Raw genomic sequence first — 6,000 nt, 5'->3', positions numbered from 1 at the left:
TTATATATTGAACTCCTAACTGGAGCTGAGGCCTTGTGGTTTCCATGGCAACTGGGCTGGAAATAGCTCGGCGTGACATCAGCATGGTACAGGTATAGCCAGATCCAGCCGTTCCCCAAACAAGCGGGCTCCAAGGGGAGCAAGAGATGTGCGGCTAATTAGCATATGCAAATCAGACCTGGCGAGCAGGGCGGGGCCTGGGGTGCCCCAGTAGGGCCTGTGGCCATGGCCAGGGCCTCTGGCAGGTAAGCGGGCCGGGGGTGCTGGTGGGGTCAAGGCAGAGGCTGCCCCAGGCACGCCCCTGTGCAGGGGCTTGTCAGGGCCTGGGCCTGCCTGCCCCATAGGGCTCTGGGAGTGTGGCCAACGGGGCTGCCAGGGGATGGACAGGCATGCACGGCAGGCAGCCAGTAGGGTGCCTGCCTGGGCTCCAGTGGGATCTGGCTCTTATTGGCTCGCGGGTGCCTTTGAAGCTGGCTACCTAATTGGGCCTTGCTGGCCGGCTGCCATTTTTCTCTGTAGCGCTGTGAGGGAGGGATCGTCCTGTGCCCACCTCGCCTCCCTTCCTCCACCCTCCCCACTGCTGGACCGTGGGAAAGGCCCACAGAACCCCCACCCTCCCGCTGTCCTGTGACTGAGTCTACACCCCCTTCCCATCCAGCCCCCAGCAGAGACACAGGAGCAGAGCCCGCCTCTGAGGGTGCTGGCTTGAGCATCATTTGGCCTCTCCGAGCCTCAGTTTCCACTTTGGTGAGATGGGGGTATTTTTCCCTGCCCATATACCAGGGGAGTGGTTAATGAAGTGACACTGGGAAAGGGCTTAGGTGGGCTTGGTGAGCCAAACACATTGGGAGGAGGGGGAGGAGGTTTTCCGTCATCTGTGTTTAAATCGAAGCTCCGTCACCCAGCGCCGCCCCTCCTTCCCCAACACGCGCGCGCGCACACACACACACACACACACACGCGCGCGCACTCTGGGGAGACTTGAGAACTTGCAGTAAATTTCTGGGCGAGGTGAAATATTGCCACCTTCAGCATGGTGATTTCCACGCTAGGGCCCTTGGCTGAACCTCCGACATTCAAGCTGGGAGTGCTCTGTGGCTAAATGAGATAATTTATTCATTTCAGCAAATGTTGAGGGGTGTGCCGAGCGAGGGCGGGCGGGGAAGGTGCGGTGAGTCAGACGTGGCCAAGCGCACCGAGCTGTGCTCCGTCTGCAGGGCAGGCAGACAGATAGTGTCGCCAGTGCTCTCTGGGGGACTCGGGGTGTCTGGGAAGACTGTTGAGGACATGGGACCGTTGGAGATGCCTTAAGAGCATGCCAGAGTCCACCTGGCAGCAAAGGGGGTAAGGATGGGTGTTCCAGGAAGAGAAAAGCAGGTGGGCACAGAGGCTCAGAGGCGGGAAAAGACGTCTGGCACTTGGGGAAAGGGCGACGCTTGGCTGGATTAAAGTGGTGGAGATGAGACCAGAAAGTTCTGCCAGTGTCAGCTTCAGAGTGGCTGGAGGCCAAAGAGTTTGATTGTGATCCAGGAGCAGTGGGAGCTGTCGATGATGCTTGAGCAGGGAAGTAATGTGATCAGATCCTGGCTTCAGAGAGAAAAGGTGGGCCAGCAGGGTGCAGTGGCTTACACTTGTAATCCCAGCGCTCTGGGAGGCTGAGGTGGGTGGATCACCTGAGGTCGGGAGCTTCAGACCATCCTGGCCAACATGGTAAAAACCTATCTCTACTAAAAATACAAAAATCATCTGGGTGTGGTGGTGTGTGCCTATAGTCCCAGCTACTGGTGAGGCTGAGGCAGGAGAATCGCTTGAACCTGGCAGGTGGAGGAGGAGCCTCTGCCCACCTCACCCTTCTCTGGCCCTCCCGGCTCCAACAGATTAACTTGTGGGCCAGTCAGTCTCTCCTTGAGTACGCATGAAGTGCCCAGCTGCGTGGGTGAACTGAGCCCAGGGGACTGAACTGAATGGAGAACCCCACACTCGTGCTTTTCTGGATGTACATTCACAGGGTCAGTGTTTGGGAGCATCTTCTCATCACCACTCTGGCCCTGGAAGCCTGCAGGCACTTTGCAGTCTTTATCCCATTTGTGCCTAGTGACCTTCCTGGCCTACATCCTGGCTAGGTCCCTTCTTTCTCTGAAGCTGCAAGGGCTCCCTGGTGCTCCGATAAAGTCCAAGCCCCTTGATATGGTCTCTTGTCTTTGTATCTTTTTCTTTTTTGAGACAGAGTCTCATTCTGTCACCCAGGCTGGAGTGCGGTGACATGATCTCGGCTCACTGCAACCTCCACCTGCTGGGTTCAAGCGATTCTCCTGCCTCAGCCTCCCAAGTAGCTGGGATTACAGGTGTATGCCATCACGCCTGGCTAATTTTTGTACTTTCAGTAGAAATAGGGTTTCTCCATGTTGGCCAGGCTGGTCTTGAACTTCTGACCTCGTGATCCACCCACCTCGGCCTCTCAAAGTGCTGGGATTACAGGCGTGAGCCACTGCGCCCAGCCTGGCCTCTTGTCTTTATATCTTTTTTTTTTTTTTTTGAGACAGAGTCTCCTCTGTCACCCACGCTAGAGTGCAGTGGTGCGATCCTGGCTCATTACAACCTCTACCTCCCAGGTTAAAGTGATTCTCCTGCCTCAGCCTCCTAAGTAACTGGGATTACAGGTGTGCACCACCACACCCAGCTAATTTATTTGTATTTTTAGTAGAGATGGGGTTTCACCATGTTGGCCAGGATGGTCTCAAACTCCTGACCTCAAGCGATCCCCCCACCTCGGCCTCTCAAAGTGCTGGGATTACAGGTGTGAGCCACCGTGCCCGACCTTGTCTTTTATGTCTTTGCTGCTGCTGTTCCCTCTGCCTGGATGCCTTTGTTGTCTCCTCCACCTGGGGCTACCTCTGGTTCCTCTGCCACTCTAATGATGCCTCCTCTTGGGAGTCCTCTCTGACCAGCCGTGTCCCAGGCTGGTAGGCATCTTATGTGCCCCTCTCCCTGGTCCCTAGGCTTCCCTCCTTCATGGCACTTCCTGAAGCCACCAGCTTCAGTGAAGAAGTGTCACTCAGTGTTAGCCTCATGGCCAGCGGTAGAGCCAGTGAAGGTTGGTTGAGTGAATAGGGGAGTGGGTGGATGTTGCTCTTCCTGCCCGTGTCCAGCCCTTTCCCCTGCCTGGGCCGCCTTCCCTTCCTCTCTTATCCTGTGTGCCTGGCCTGGATACCCCAGCTTCAAGCTGCCTGTCTTTAGAGAGTCTGTCTGTCCTCTCTGAACCTGTCCTCACCTGCAGCCCACCTGCCGCGAGGACCCCAGGCAGAGCCCACTGGGTTCCTCTCCTGCACCCCCAGCATGGTGTGTGAGCCCCCACTGGATTCTCTGTCTTTCAGTGGCTCAGGCCCCCATTAGGTGGCTGGTGCTTGCTGACAGACTGAACTGTTGCAGAACCTTCCCTGTCAGGCAGCACTGTTCTACAGAAATCTCTAGAGGTGTCTGAAGCCTCCTGTCTGCCCCCCTCCCTACCCGGGTCTCCTCAGACCACTCCTTGATTCCAAGATTCTGAAAAATTGTGTGAAAACTAGCTTTGTGGCCAGACATGGTGGCTCACGCTTGTAATCCAAGCACTTTGGAGGCCAAGGCGGGCAGATCACCTGAGGTCAGGAGTTCAAGGCCAGCCTGACCAACATGGTGAAACCCCGTCTTTAAAAAGAAAAAAAAGAAAACTAGCTTTGTGTCATCAGATCCAATTTCCTGCCACCTCTTACTTTTAAAGGAGGCACAGCCAGTTTAAAACAAAAACATCCTGCTGTGGTGTGAGCTGAAGACTTTGGGCCAGGAGGCTGGAGGGCCTCCCACTCTGCCACCTCCTCCCACTCAGCTGCTCCTGTCCTCCCTGGGCAGTGGCTGGAGGGGCGGGCTCTGCACCCCAGGTTTCATGCCCCTGTCTTCTTTTCCATTGGTGAATCCCCTCTCCAGATGCGGCTCCGGAATCCTCTCTGAAGCGATCTAGAGTTCATTCTTCCTTCCTTCATTCAGCAGACATCCGCTGGGTACCAGCTCAGCACTGGGCTTGTGGGCACAGAGCGGACAGAAGGGGTACAGGGCAGGACCCCCTTCCCCCTGGGAGAGGCAGGCTCCCTGCTAGCCCTCAGCCAGCCCTTGGCTCAGGCATCCTGGGTGCAGGACCTGCAGGTTCCTATTCCTGCCTGGTAATTGCCAGCTCCCCGGCTCTGGGAAGCAGCTGGGTCAGGTGTGGGCTGCCTGCCCACATGCCTGGCCGCCCGCCCGCCTGCCACAGGAGGCATCGCTGCCTGGGATTCAAGCTCCTCCGAGGGCCTGCGACGTGGCCATGGGGAAATCATTTTCTGACAATGGTCATCAATTTCACTGAAAGCCCATCGGCGCTCTGGCAGCCTGTCCCTCCGCAGTGGCAGCTGGTCCATGTCAAGCCCCTGGGTGTCCTGATGACAGAAGCGATTCACATTAGGCATCTGCCCCAGAGCACACATCCGGAAGAGACGGATTCCGGCCAGTTCCAGACATGCACTGCATCACCTCCAAGTTTATCTTCAGGTCCTTGGGTTAGTGGAGATGTCTTCCACCTGCCCTGGAGTGGCCACGAGGGGCCCCTGTAGGGCAGCCCCAGCCTGAGGAATGCGGCTCCCTGCTGAGCCCATATCTGCCTTGTTGCAGGCACTGTCTAGGCACAAAGGTCGCAGCTCTGAACACAGCAGACAGAGCTCCTGCCGTTGAACTGAGAAGTGAAGGACAGGAAGGAGTCATTCATGAACGCATCTTAGGAAAGAGCATCCCAGGCAGTGGGAACAGCCCAGACAAAGGGGTTCCCTGAGGCAGGGTGAAGTTTGCTGTGTTGATGGAACAGAAAGAATTCTGTTGGCTGCGCACAGTGGCTCATGCCTCTAACCCCAGTGCTTTGGGAGGCCGAGGCGGGTGGATCACTTCAGGTCAGGAGTTTGAGACCAGCCTGGCCAACGTGATAAAATCCCATCTCTACTAAAAATACAAAAATGAGCCTGGTGTGGTGGCGTACACCTGTAATTCCAGCTACTCAGGAGGCTGAGGCAGGAGAATTGCTTGAACCCAGGAAGGTGAGTTGCGTTCTGGCAGATGATCAAGGCGCTCCCTGGAGGAAGTGGTGTCCACCAAGAAGCAGTGTGAAGGAAGGCTGAGAGGGTAGTGGAGAGTGCAGCAGGCAGGGCTCTGCTCACAGCTGCAGGGCCTTTCCTGACTCGTGGAGAGGACACTGTATTGGACGAGGCAAGTCTAGGCCACCTCTGGCTCTCAGAGGCCTTTAAGAACCTCACCTTGTCCATGTGGTGGGGTCAGTGGGATTCGGTTGAGGTCCTGCTCTGCACCCTAGGGGTTCACCTGCATCCCAGCAGCCATCTCCATTTATGCAGGCCTACTGAGTGCCAGGCACTGAAGAAGCTCTTGGTATATTATGTGACACAGCCTACAGGTGGGGAAGCTAGGCCCAGAAAATTCTGGAGTCTTGTCCAGGGTCCACAGCATGGTGATGGTATGAGCCAAGCATGAGAGCCTGAGCCGGGAAGATTGCAAGAAGCTGGTTGTCCTGAACATTCCTGGGCAGGGAACAGTGAGCCATCCCCAGTACCAGAGCCAGCTCCCCAGGGTCCAGCTTTGTCCTCAAGGCACCTTTCCCCTGGGCTCTGCAGATATTGGCCTTGAGGTTTAGGCATTGGGCATGCAGGGCATGGGCTTGAGGCCACAGGCTGGGTGCCCCATGCTTTCACCTGCTGCTCAGACAATGTGGGGAGGAGGGAGATACTCTATGAGCTTCCAGGGATTTGCAGCTCCTGGCTCTTCATGAAGGGATGACCAGTCACGTGTAGCAGATGAGGAGCCTGAGGCTCAGCAGGGATGGGGGTGGCCGGGCCAGGGCAGCCACAAGTCTTTTTGTCCCCACAGCCCACTCCATACCCCAGGGAGTGGGTGATAACAGAGGTGGCTGTGAACATGGGGCACCATCTTGGG

The 6,000-nt window shown here is 56.6% G+C and overlaps 1 protein-coding gene across 1 annotated transcript in view; it reads left to right on the top strand.

Moving 5' to 3' along the window:
* The first annotated feature begins 220 nt into the window (after positions 1-220).
* TCF20 (transcription factor 20) overlaps positions 221-6,000 on the top strand; it is a 161,126-nt gene continuing 155,346 nt past the window's right edge. Inside the window, exon 1 of the mRNA XM_064368143.1 lies at positions 221-245. The gene's annotated coding sequence lies outside the window, so the exon portion shown is untranslated. The remainder of the gene's footprint in view (positions 246-6,000) is intronic.

Source organism: Aotus nancymaae, unplaced genomic scaffold (genome assembly GCF_030222135.1).
Source record: "Aotus nancymaae isolate 86718 unplaced genomic scaffold, 86718_ANA_hifiasm-v0.15.2.pri h1tg000076l, whole genome shotgun sequence".
Lineage (NCBI taxonomy): Eukaryota > Metazoa > Chordata > Mammalia > Primates > Aotidae > Aotus > Aotus nancymaae.
This window is presented reverse-complemented; position numbering and strand designations above follow the sequence as displayed.